At 37.5% G+C, this 11377-nt stretch overlaps 1 protein-coding gene across 1 annotated transcript in view; it reads left to right on the top strand.

Annotated features, from left to right (window-relative positions):
- Positions 1–11377, top strand: part of LOC103267324 (embigin-like) — a gene marked incomplete at its 3' end in the record, with an annotated part of 46301 nt that overhangs the window by 17537 nt on the left and 17387 nt on the right. The window lies entirely within an intron of this gene.

Here is an 11377-nt window from a genome sequence, read left to right on the forward strand (position 1 = left end):
AAAAAAAAAAAAAAAAAAAATTAGCCGGGCGTGGTAGTGCGCACCTGTAGTTCCAGCTACTTGGAAGGCTGAGGCGGAAGGATCGCCGGAGCCCAGTAGGTGGAGGCTGCGGTGGCCGGGAGCGGCCACTGCACTCCAGTATGGGCGACGGAATGAGACTCCAACTCAAAAAAAAAAAAAAAAAAAAGAAAAAGAAAACCATGGCTTTAAAATGATATGATCTAGAGAGTGCACTGTTAGGTTAGATATTTATTCTATTGGCATCAAGTTTAAATTGATACTTAGAACAGACTTCTAATGAGAAAAAAAGAGGAAGAAATGAGTAAAAGTGGCATATATGAAGATGTAAACAGTTGGGGATGTGTTGGGAAGAAATGTCTATGTGTGTCTAAGATGTAAATCTGGTTCTTTTATCTTCACTTAAGCTAAAATTCCATAATCATGTGCAAGATAAAAGGCGTGGAGTTAGCATCTAATTTTAAGCCAGAATTAAAAATTATCAGACAACCTCATCTTGTTTTCTAGATTTTGTACTGATCTTCATGAGATTTAGTTTTCTCTTTGGTAATGGATATTGTGAGGTTTACTGGATATTTTTAAAAATCCAGATGCTTCAACTGTACACTTGGAGATAAGTTTTCTGTCAACCTATGACTTTGAGCCAAATTGTAATAATAAAAGTGGTTATAAATGATCCTGTTTGCTGTATGACACTGCACCATGCTGCTTATAGCCCTGTGAGTTAGCTTTTGTTATCACTGGCTTTCAGATGAGGAAATTGGGGCTTAGGTGAAGTAATTACCCAAGTACACATACTTAGTTAAGCAGTAGAGCAGGAAATTTAGCATTGGTCAATCCAATGCCTTTTTTTCCCCACAATGCTCAGTTGTCTCTCTGAGCTAGTTGGGTATGTCTGTGAACATTTGGAACCACTGACAGAGAGTACAGTGTGTGAATCTAAATGTTTGATATGATCTGACGGATCATGGTGACACTGTTGAGTCCTGGGATAAAATTAGGTACAGGGACTCACCTTCACTTTCATAGGGTTTTTTAATTAAACAAGAAGTATAAAATATCTTTGTAAAGGAGAAATGTTATATAGGCAGGCTTCTTTAAACATCATTATTATTACTATTACATGGAACAACTTGGGGGAATAGGTCATGTTTATCTTTTAAAAAATGTTTGTAATGGAGTCATTTGAAATTATCATTTTAACTTTCAGAGGACATGGCTTTTGTGCTTTCTTGATCAAACCCTTTCCCTACTTATCCTCCCTTTCTGCCACAGCAGCTGCCTAGTAATAAATATTTTTGAAACAAATGTTATTTGAGGACCTACATATGTCTGAGGTCATTAGGCTATGTCTCAGTAGAGAGTACTAGTAGTTTTTACCTTTAAAGGCATTTAAAGGTTTAAAAGATAAGATTAACTATTAGCCTACCTTTAATAGAGATGCTTCTGATGCATCAAAATTCTTACTCTAAGTTTATCTTCACAGTTAAAATCATATTATTTAAGCTTTATTTTTTATTTTTTTTATTTTTATGAGTCGGCATCTCAGTCTGTCACCCAGGCTGGAGTACATGGCTTACCACAGCCTCAACTTCCTGGGCTCAGGCGATCCTTCCTTCTTAGCTTCCCTAGTAGCTGGGACTACAGGTGCATGCCACCATGCCTGGCTAATTTTAAAAACATTTTTGTAAAGATGAGGCCTCACTATGCTGCCTGAGCTGGTCTTGAACTCCTGGGCTCAAGCAGTCTTCCTGCATTAGCCTCCCAATGTGTTGGTATTACAGGCATGAGCCACTGCACCCAGCTTATGTAAACATTTGTTAAGAATTAGTTCAACTGACTCCCTTTCTGGTCTTCTTTCACACTCACTCCTTTTTTCTCTTCTTCCTCTAGCCTTTCCCTGAATGGATCTTGTAGATATTGGGTGGGGAAGAGTAAGAAGGCATCTTCACTTAGTGGGTGGAGTTGAAGAGGTCTAGATCAGAGACTGGGTCTGGTAAGTATGGTATCCAGGTAAAAGGACAGCGTAGTGTGAAGTGTTAGAGCCTGAGCACAGTGAAGTAGGTACTCCTTCAGAGGGACAACCGGGTACAGAGTCTCAGGGCTGCGCAAAATGAAAAGTGTTTCTATACAGGGGCAGCCAGACATGTGGTTTCAGACCCCAATCAGTTATGGAGGCAAAGCACGCTGAAGGTTCAGACAGCGCATGAAGTTGAGGCCTGAGCCAGTGAGGGAGACATCTCTGAGAGGACAGGTGTGGCGGTGGCCATCAGAATTTAGTAATATACAAGGAAGTTGGTTTTATGCTAGAAAAGAAAGATGGGGAAAAGAATAGAATGAACCCTAGGATGTTGGATTGCAATTGGCAATATCAGTGTGAACTCATGACTTTAAATCTCTAGCTCTTTACTTATCTGTATATCTTTCTATTTATAGGGACATGTGTAGATTTAAACATGTGCCTGTGTAAATATATGTGTAATGAATATAATGCACGTGAGGGGTGACCCCCCCATGGAATTTATTTATTAAAAAATTGTGTATTTATTCTTACATGTTTAAACTCAATTGTCTTCAAAGTAGTCTCCATTTGATGCAATACACCTATTGAGATACTTTTTCCACTGCTTAAAGCAGTTTTGAACTTGTCAATTTTGATGGCTTTTAGTGCTTCTGCAAGTTTTTTGTTTCACCTTTTCCATAAAGCTGTTTCCCTTTGAGAGCTCTTTTCATTTAGGAAAACAAAAAAAGTCACTTGGGACGAGATTGGGTGAATTGGGAGGGTGGGGTAGAGGTCGTGCTATTTTTTGGTCAAAAACTGCTGAACGCTCAGTGTGGTGTGGGCAGGTCAACTGTAAGTCACCCCTCATGAAATGGGCAAACGTGTTGAAAGAATCTCAGACAAAACACAACACCCTCACTGAAGCTGAACGCAGACTCTCACAGCAGCAATAGCTGGTACACTGCTGCCAATGGGTTCCTAGAAAACTTACCTAGCAGGGGAAGCCTGTGCTACAAAGGACCCGCCATCCAAAAACTAATTCTGGTTTTTTTTATGTGTGTCTCCCCTCATATATAATATGTTTGTATATATAGGTATGCAGGCGTGTATTGTTAACTCTGTCCACTGAAATGGAGCAGTGATTTCCTGGTTGCAGTAAGTATACTTAGCATCCAGATCATTTATTAGCAATAGTAGTCAGGGTTTCTGGGTGAAATGACTGATTTCAGGACTAGGGTGGGAAAGTACCAGATAAGGTTAGAACTTCTTGTGCTAGAAAGCAGTAAAGTACTTGAAGTATGATGAATCATGACAAATGGATACATAGGCCAGCATGAAGGGGTTCCCACTAGACAAATCTGGGACAAATTGAGCACCAAAATAAATAATAATACTAGTGGGTTAGAACCCACTGAATAATGTAGGGATTCATGAGTATACACTGATATAAATTAATTAAATGAATCAATGGGAAGTTTGATTAAGCACAAAATATTACAGTTTCAATGTAAATTCTTATTAACACAGAAGAGGAAAAAGTAACTTTACAATGGAGCAGCTTGGCAGATACTACTTTAATCAAATGATCAGAGTGAAAATCATTGCTGAATAGACAAAAAAAAAAAAAAAAAGAAGGGTATGCCATCTGTTAGGATATGGTGAGAGGAGCACAGCATCACCTCTTTGATATTCCTGCCAAAGGTGCCTACCTCAAATCCAATTACAACAGAACTCTCCTGGAATTTTCATAAGTGTCAAGGTCATGAAAGCGAGAAGAGACTGGAACTGTGCCACAGTGAAGGAGACTGGAGTGACATGGCAGCCAAAGACTACATGGTATTCTAAGCTGGAATCTTGTGCCATAGAGTACATTTTAGGGACTTTTGTGGAAACTCAGATGGAGCATGAGGATGAGATGGTGCAAAATAAGTCTTCATTTATCATTTTAATGGCAGTATTGGGATGATGTGGGGGAATATCCTTTGTAGGAAATATATAATAATGTTTTAGAGGGGTTTGAGGCATCAGGTCAGCAACTTGCTCTCACATGGTTCAGAGGAAATGTTCTGTTCTTGAAATGTTTTTGTTAGTTTGAGATTGTTTGAAAAGAAACAAAAAGAATTAGTTCACCTGTCTCTGAGAAGGCTGCAGTTAACATAAGCATTAAACTAATATGATATGTGAGGAAAAAAAAAACCTCTTTATATTCTTAGGTACTGTCTTCCAAAGGAGTATATGCCTTCAAACAAAAACAAATTGTATGTGTGGAGTCTATTTGTCTTAGATTGTAAACCTTTGATCTTAATTTTATATAGCTGACCTTGTATATTTCACAATATAACCTTAGAAATAAACAGCTTATGGCACACATACTGATCAAGAGAACAAACCTCACAATACTTTGTTAAAAATGAACTCTCTGCTCCTAATAGAACATCATTATTACCCAAGGATAACAAAATATCTCAAATAAGCATAGAAATAATAGATGTTATCTTTAAAAAGGTGTTATTCTTTTCATTGAAAATAACATTTTTGAGGGTATTGAAGTTATCATACTGTGTCCCTAATCCCAAACCAGAATCTTTTTATAGCCTTAAAGTTGTATAGTTTTGAGAACTTGAAAGGGAATTTAGAGATCTCATTTGATTGATCTTGCAGCCCAAAGTGCTTTTGTAACTTTGCCAAGAGTAATGAGCTAGCATATAACTGTTTTGCTGGTTTGCATTTCCACACTCCATCCAGTATGTGGTTTTTCTTCCTAAAAGGTCTTCAAAATAAGCCTCTGGCAGGACAGTGTAGTTGGCAGGGAAAGGTGGCAAGAAATATTCATGTTTTAAAATATCTGTACCTGAACTATGTAGTATAGGGCCTTTGGACCACAGAGTCATTTGAAGATTATTAAACATCATCACATTGAAGAATCAGAGTTGAAGGATATTGATATTCTGGGACTAGTTAATTCTTTGTTGTGGAGGGCTGTTACTGTAAAGTGTTTAGCAGCATCTCTGGCTTCTCTATATGTAATGAGTGAACTGTATATCCCAAAAAGATGTAAGTCCTGATCATTGATACCTGTGAAATTTACCTTATTTGGGAGTAGGGTCTTTGTAGATATAAGTTAAAATGAGGTCATACTAGATCTGGGTAAGACCCAACAACTGTGGTCTTTTTAAAATAAAGGAGAGGGAGATTTGAATATAAAGACACAGGCACACACAGAGGATAGGTGACCATATGAAGATAGAGGCAGGGATTGCAGTGACGCAGTTCCAAGCCAAGGAATACCAAGGATTACCGGCCATGACCAGATGCTAGGAAAAGGCAAGGAAGGATTCTTCCCTAGAAACTTCAGAGGGAGGATGGCCCTGACAACACCTTGATTTCAGACTTCTGGTATCCAGAACTGTGAAAGAATACACTTCTGTTATTTTTGCTATCAAATTTGTGGTAACTTGTTATGATACCTAATTTGTGGCAGTTTGTTATGGAAACTAATACAACCCACTAAATAAAAATGGTGACCTTCCTCCAATTGTGACAAATAAAATGCGTTCAGACATTTCCAGATGTCCCCTGTGGGGCAAAATCACCCCTAATTGAGAACTATTGAACAAAATCCAAGTCTTATCAAAGAGCAACCTAGCACGTGAAATATTTTTTTAAAATCCACGGTCTTTAGAAAGAGCAGAAGTCATACACTTTTGCATATTTTCTCAAGAGTGTTATTTGACATAAGTTGTACTGTTAAAATATCTTAATGACCCATGTAGAGGTGATTTGAAACACGAGAACTTCCACACTAGTTTTTGAAATATATTTTATTGTAAAAATGACACTTTAAAGAAAAAACATCAATCTATTTCTATTCCTATATGATCAGGTTTTAAAAATAGTTTTGCAAGGCTGATACAAGTCATTCACTAGGCCTTTTTTTTTTTTTTTTTGGTCTATAAATGGCCTTCATGTCCAATAGTTCCCATATGATGTGGAAAATATCAAGAGTTTTCTATCTGGACTGTTATGTGTTCCTGACTTAGAAAGTCTGACTTATAAATGACTCTATCGGGATAACTTGAATTTTATTGACAAACCTTTTTTTCTCTTTTTTTCTTTTCCTGACAAACTCTCTCTGGAATATAATTTCTAGAACTCAAAGTCTCCTTATTACTCTTCTCTTTCTTCTGCTACTGCAGTTAGGGAAAGGGGAAAGGGATACTATATTCCCTAACTCCAGAACTCTAAATACATTGCTTAGAAGTAGTATTTTATTTGGTAATTAGATATTTTAAAGCCATAGTTAGCCATATAAATGGTATTTACATTTGGCATGGAATCTTATGGTTATTTATAATATAGATTCCATGAGGATATATATTCTGATTTCCAAATATGTTTTATAGATAGATACTATATTATCTACATATAATCCATGGATATAACATATATTATCCGTTCTTAAATTGTAATGTTTCTGTAATCTGGCTGCACATTTATAATGCTATATTAGAATGCTAAAATTAAGATTTATTAAAATAATTTTAATTATTCATATTGATAACAATCAATATATAGACTAAAGAGAGAATGAGAATGATATTTATTTATTTATTTATTTGAGTCGGAGTCTCACTCTGTTGCTCAGGCTGGAGTGCAGTGGCAGGCGCACAGCCACCACAGCATGAACCTGCTGGGCTCAGATGATCCTTCTACCTCAGCCTTCCAAGTAACTGGAACTACAGGTGTGTGCCACCATGCCCAGCTAATTTTTTGATTTATTGTAGAGATGAGATCTTGCCATGTTGGTCAGACTGGTCTCGAACCCCTGGGTTCAGGCAATCCTCTTGTCTCTGCCTCCCAAAGTGCTGGGATAGCAGGCATGAGCCACCTCAACAAGCTAATATTTATTTTAATAATAGCTGTTTCTTGCATCTTTTTCTTAATGAAGTCTAGACACTGCTAAGATTTTAAAGTATAATAAAGATATTTTAGGAAGAAAATATTCATTCTTAATTAGAAATGTAGTTGAACTTATTTCTTGATTTAAATAAAAGCAAATCTTTAAACCCAATGCAGTTTTCTAGTGATGCTTCTTTTTTCTTCCAACTCACTTCTGTTAAATGAGGCCCCCAAATCAAATATGTGAAAATGTGACCATAATATTTTATGTAGAATGATAGCATGTTTAGTTAATTTGAAAGTGTTAATAGTACAAATTACAAGCCCCTTTAGCAGTGTCTATTTAAAATGAGTCTGCAAAAAACATCTAATAGAGACTATTTTGATATTTTATATAAAGTGCTAATAGGTGAAAATTAGGATGTTACTTCTTTGATGCTACAGTCTCATGTCTCATCTCCCCTGCAGAGAGAGGGGAAAAAAAGCTTTTAATCTCTGGAGCAATTATATGAGATTCCTCTTTTATGCTGACATTTTTGCCACTACCTGTACAAGAATGCCAGGTGGAACACTTCCAGCAATGATTAAGAAAGGAGTGAGTTTGATAACTTGGGAAATGAGTGGTATGATCTTGGCACCATCATTCATATTTACACAAAAGCACTGAGTTGGGCAGATTGCATTTGGAAACCCCAAGCAACAAGTCAGTGAAAGAACTTGGATTAAGACCCAAGATTCCTGTCTCTCCATTTTTATACTTCTTTTTGTGACTCAGTCTAATCCTTTCAGGGAATTAATCAATCCACATCTACCTGAGTCTCCTGCCAGTTTCTTTTGAACCCCAACGTTAGCTGAATCAGCCTTCTGCCAGCTGTCCTCTGACTGAAAGCGATAAGGTTTACATTCTCACTTTTTTGGTTAAAAAAAATATCTTGTCTAAACAAAGAACTTCTCACTTCTACTATCCTTACACCTTCTGTAGACTGCCCTGCTTTCCCACTCAAGGCGTATGTGTATTGCCTCTTCAAAGGACTTCTCCCAAGGCAAAAATCATAGCAGTTATACGTGCTCCTTTGTACTTGGGCTTGTTCAGTGAATGTTGGAGTCTGAGCAAGATTAATGCTTTAAAGGGGCATAAAGTTAGGGCACAGGTGGTGTATGGTTTATGAATGTCTGATTGTGTTTTTAATATGTGAACTGGCAAATATAAATAGTCTCAGCAGCTAGTTTATGTCGTGCGTATGACTAGTTGGGGCTGGAGTCTCACGGGTGGTAACTGAACTTACTAAGGCAGTTGTGAATTAAGAAAGGTAGATTTATTAACGAGAAAATACAAAGATATGCTGCAAGAGAGCAGTGGGCACAGTAGCAGCAAAGGGAAACTGCTATCTGTAAAGAGGTAGGGGCTTTAGGGTTGTTTCATAGGGTGGTGTTAAGGGAGTTACCTACTGGAATTCCTCGGGATAACTGATTGTGGTTATCAATGTGCCGGAATTACTTAAAAGTGGTCAGTTGTTTCTTGTAACATGGTTAGTAAGTTTTTTGCAATATTTGCAAGTTTTCGCTTGAGGCTTTCTTCTTTAATATTGTTAACCCAGTTGTTACTGACCTATTTAGATCTTATCTTTCTCCACAGACTTCCCTTGGTTTTTTCTTCTTATCCTTTTCCTTCAGCTGCTATAAGCTTAGATTTTGCCCAAGCCAAACTTAGACTAGTTTTCTCTCTTTGTTCTAATGCAGGTCCTGGACAGGCTCATCCATAGCAGGTCCAACTGATCAGTAATGGGGACATAGCCCCAGTTTCAGAGCTCACCTCTTTGGCCATTATCTTCACCCTCATTTCACCTCTATGATCAGGCTTCACACACTGTAGCTCCTTTGCCAACTCGTATAAGATATATGAGGGGGGACCCCCAAAAACCTGGAATTGTCTCTTGGAGGGTGAGCCCCTGGTAGTACAGGCCTCCCCCCTAGGAAATTGTTGTAGGAACCCATTGGCATTACTATACCAGCAGTGTTGTTGTGAGAGGCTGTGAGAGGCTTCAGTGAATTTATTTTTCCAGATTCTTTCAACGTGTTTGCTCATTTCAGATAGGTGATTTACTTGAACAACCTTCCCATGCCACGCTGTTTTTGAACAAAAACAGCATGACCCCCATTCCCCTCTCCCCTTTTCACCCAATCTTGCCCCAAGCAACTTATTTTTGTTTCCTTGGATGAAAAAAGTCCTCAAAGGGAAACGTTTTGAACACGTGGAAGAAGTGAAACAAAAACTGCAGAAGCACTAAAAGGCATCAAAACTGATGAATTTAAAAACTGTTTTGAGCAGTGGAAAAAGAATCTTGATAGGTGTATTGCATCAAACGGAAAGTACTTTGAAGGTGACTGAAGTTTAAACTTATAAGAATAAATGCACAATTTTTAATAAATAAATTTGGGGGGTTTTTTGATCCCTCCTCATGGAGGCTAGTTATAGTCAATGTATGAATGGGTGCCATTCTGAAATCTTAATGACCCTCAATCACAGATTGTGGGCCTCAACCCCTACCATTACAGTCCATGTAGCCCTTTAGAGACCAAGTGTACTCAACTTCATACTCATCAGCATCCAGCATGTGGCAGATACTTCGTCTATTCACTCATTTAAGTGAAATAGGGATAATAATGATAGAAAACTTTTTTCTCTTATGATTTTCTTAATAACATTTTATTTTATCTAGTTCACATTATTGTAATAATACAGTATATAATACATATAGCATACAAAATATATGTTAATTAATTTTTTTCTTTGTTTTAAAGATGTGGGGTACAATTCAGGGTATACAGATGTTTATTACGCAGGTACCCTTGTTGATGAGGTGTGCCCCTCCCTCCCTTGGCAGTTTCTCTCAACTGCCAATCCCAACCCCCTCCCCTGGCAGTTTCCCACTACTGCCAATCCCTTTCTTATAGTAATACAATAATTGTTAGAAAGCATTTTTTTAAGTTTATGTCTTATGGTTACTGATACTGTGACTGATAATAATAATGATAATAATGATATTTGGTGCTTGACATTCTTAAAAGGGTTCTGGGTTTGTTTCAGGGATAAAGAGTATGATGTGAAGCCTGGAGATTGCATTCTGCTTTGTAGTGGGTTGGGCCAGGGAAGGAGTACTACCTAGCAACCAAGCAGACATCTCAAAGCTTGTGTTTTGCAGGCTTCATAGGACAGATGATGTAGTAGAACAGCTCTTTCCTTCCCACCCACCCCCTCTTGGCTTCCTGTGCATAAGTGAATAGCATCTGCCTTCATCTTCCTGAAATCTTTTCTCTTTCATACAACCTCTAAGTGAGGTATGCTCAAGAATGGATTAAAATAATTTCATTAGGAAATAACACTGGTATGAGCCTTTTTAGCATTGTATGGGTGTGTGTTAGAGAGAGAAAATGTTGATTGAGGAGGGAGAATATGAATGAATGAATGAATGGATGAATAGTGAATGTAGGTGGAGGAAAGGTTTCATATTCCTGATAGCCCAGTGAGAAACTCAGGACATGTTTTTCCATATAGTCACTGTTAGTGGGTAGTTTGATTTAAATATATTATTAAAGGATTATTTTATAAGCAAATGCATTCCAACTTCCAAAGGTGTTTTAGAGGTGATTAAATCTCTGGAGCATAGCCTATTGGAGAGTAGGTCCCCCCTTTTTTTTTTATTCAGGCAATATTGTAAAAGTCATGGATACAGCTGAAACAACAAAAATGATCACCAATTTGATAACCTTTTTCATACGTATAAGAAAAAGAAAGAACTGGAAGTCTAATCTTTTACTACAAATAACTTTCTAAGCAGTATATTTTTTAAAAGTGCAATAAAAAAGGCTTAGATTTAATTTAAATTAAATGGAAGAGTTAAAGAATGCAGCCAAGTTATAATAGTATGCCTTTTTTCCCCTCTCTGACTTGTTTGATAAAGTTGAAGTAGTTTCTTGGGAGGTAAGGTCTAAAGTCATAGAAACTGTAGGCAGTGTAAAAAAAGAAGCTTTGAGGAGGGTGAAAGAGGTGGAAATGGCAACTGTGTTTCTTAAAGTTTTCAAAAGGAAAGAGAAGTGACAGAGGAAATGGGAAGTCCGGTGGTACAGGGCATGCGTCACTGTAACCATAGCCGGGAAACAAACAGTCCAAACTCACTATGCAACCATTTTAGCTTCTCTATCCCTTAATGCCCAACACTTCCTATTTTTTTTTTTTAATGCCTTTCATTAGGGTCTGCCTGTCCCTCATTGTTCTCTCATCTTCTCTCTCAACCTCTTCATGTCTTTCTCTTTTCTGGTATGCTTATCTAATTCCTTCAGTTCATTTGTGTTTTGTAATGAAACTATAATTATATAATTAAAAAATGAGCCGGGCTCAGTGGCTTAGCCTGTAATCCCGCGCCTTTGGGAGGCTGAGGTGAGTGGATTGCCTGAACC

Source organism: Carlito syrichta, unplaced genomic scaffold, assembly GCF_000164805.1.
Source record: "Carlito syrichta isolate Samal-C Ts95f unplaced genomic scaffold, Tarsius_syrichta-2.0.1 Scaffold102007, whole genome shotgun sequence".
NCBI lineage: Eukaryota > Metazoa > Chordata > Mammalia > Primates > Tarsiidae > Carlito > Carlito syrichta.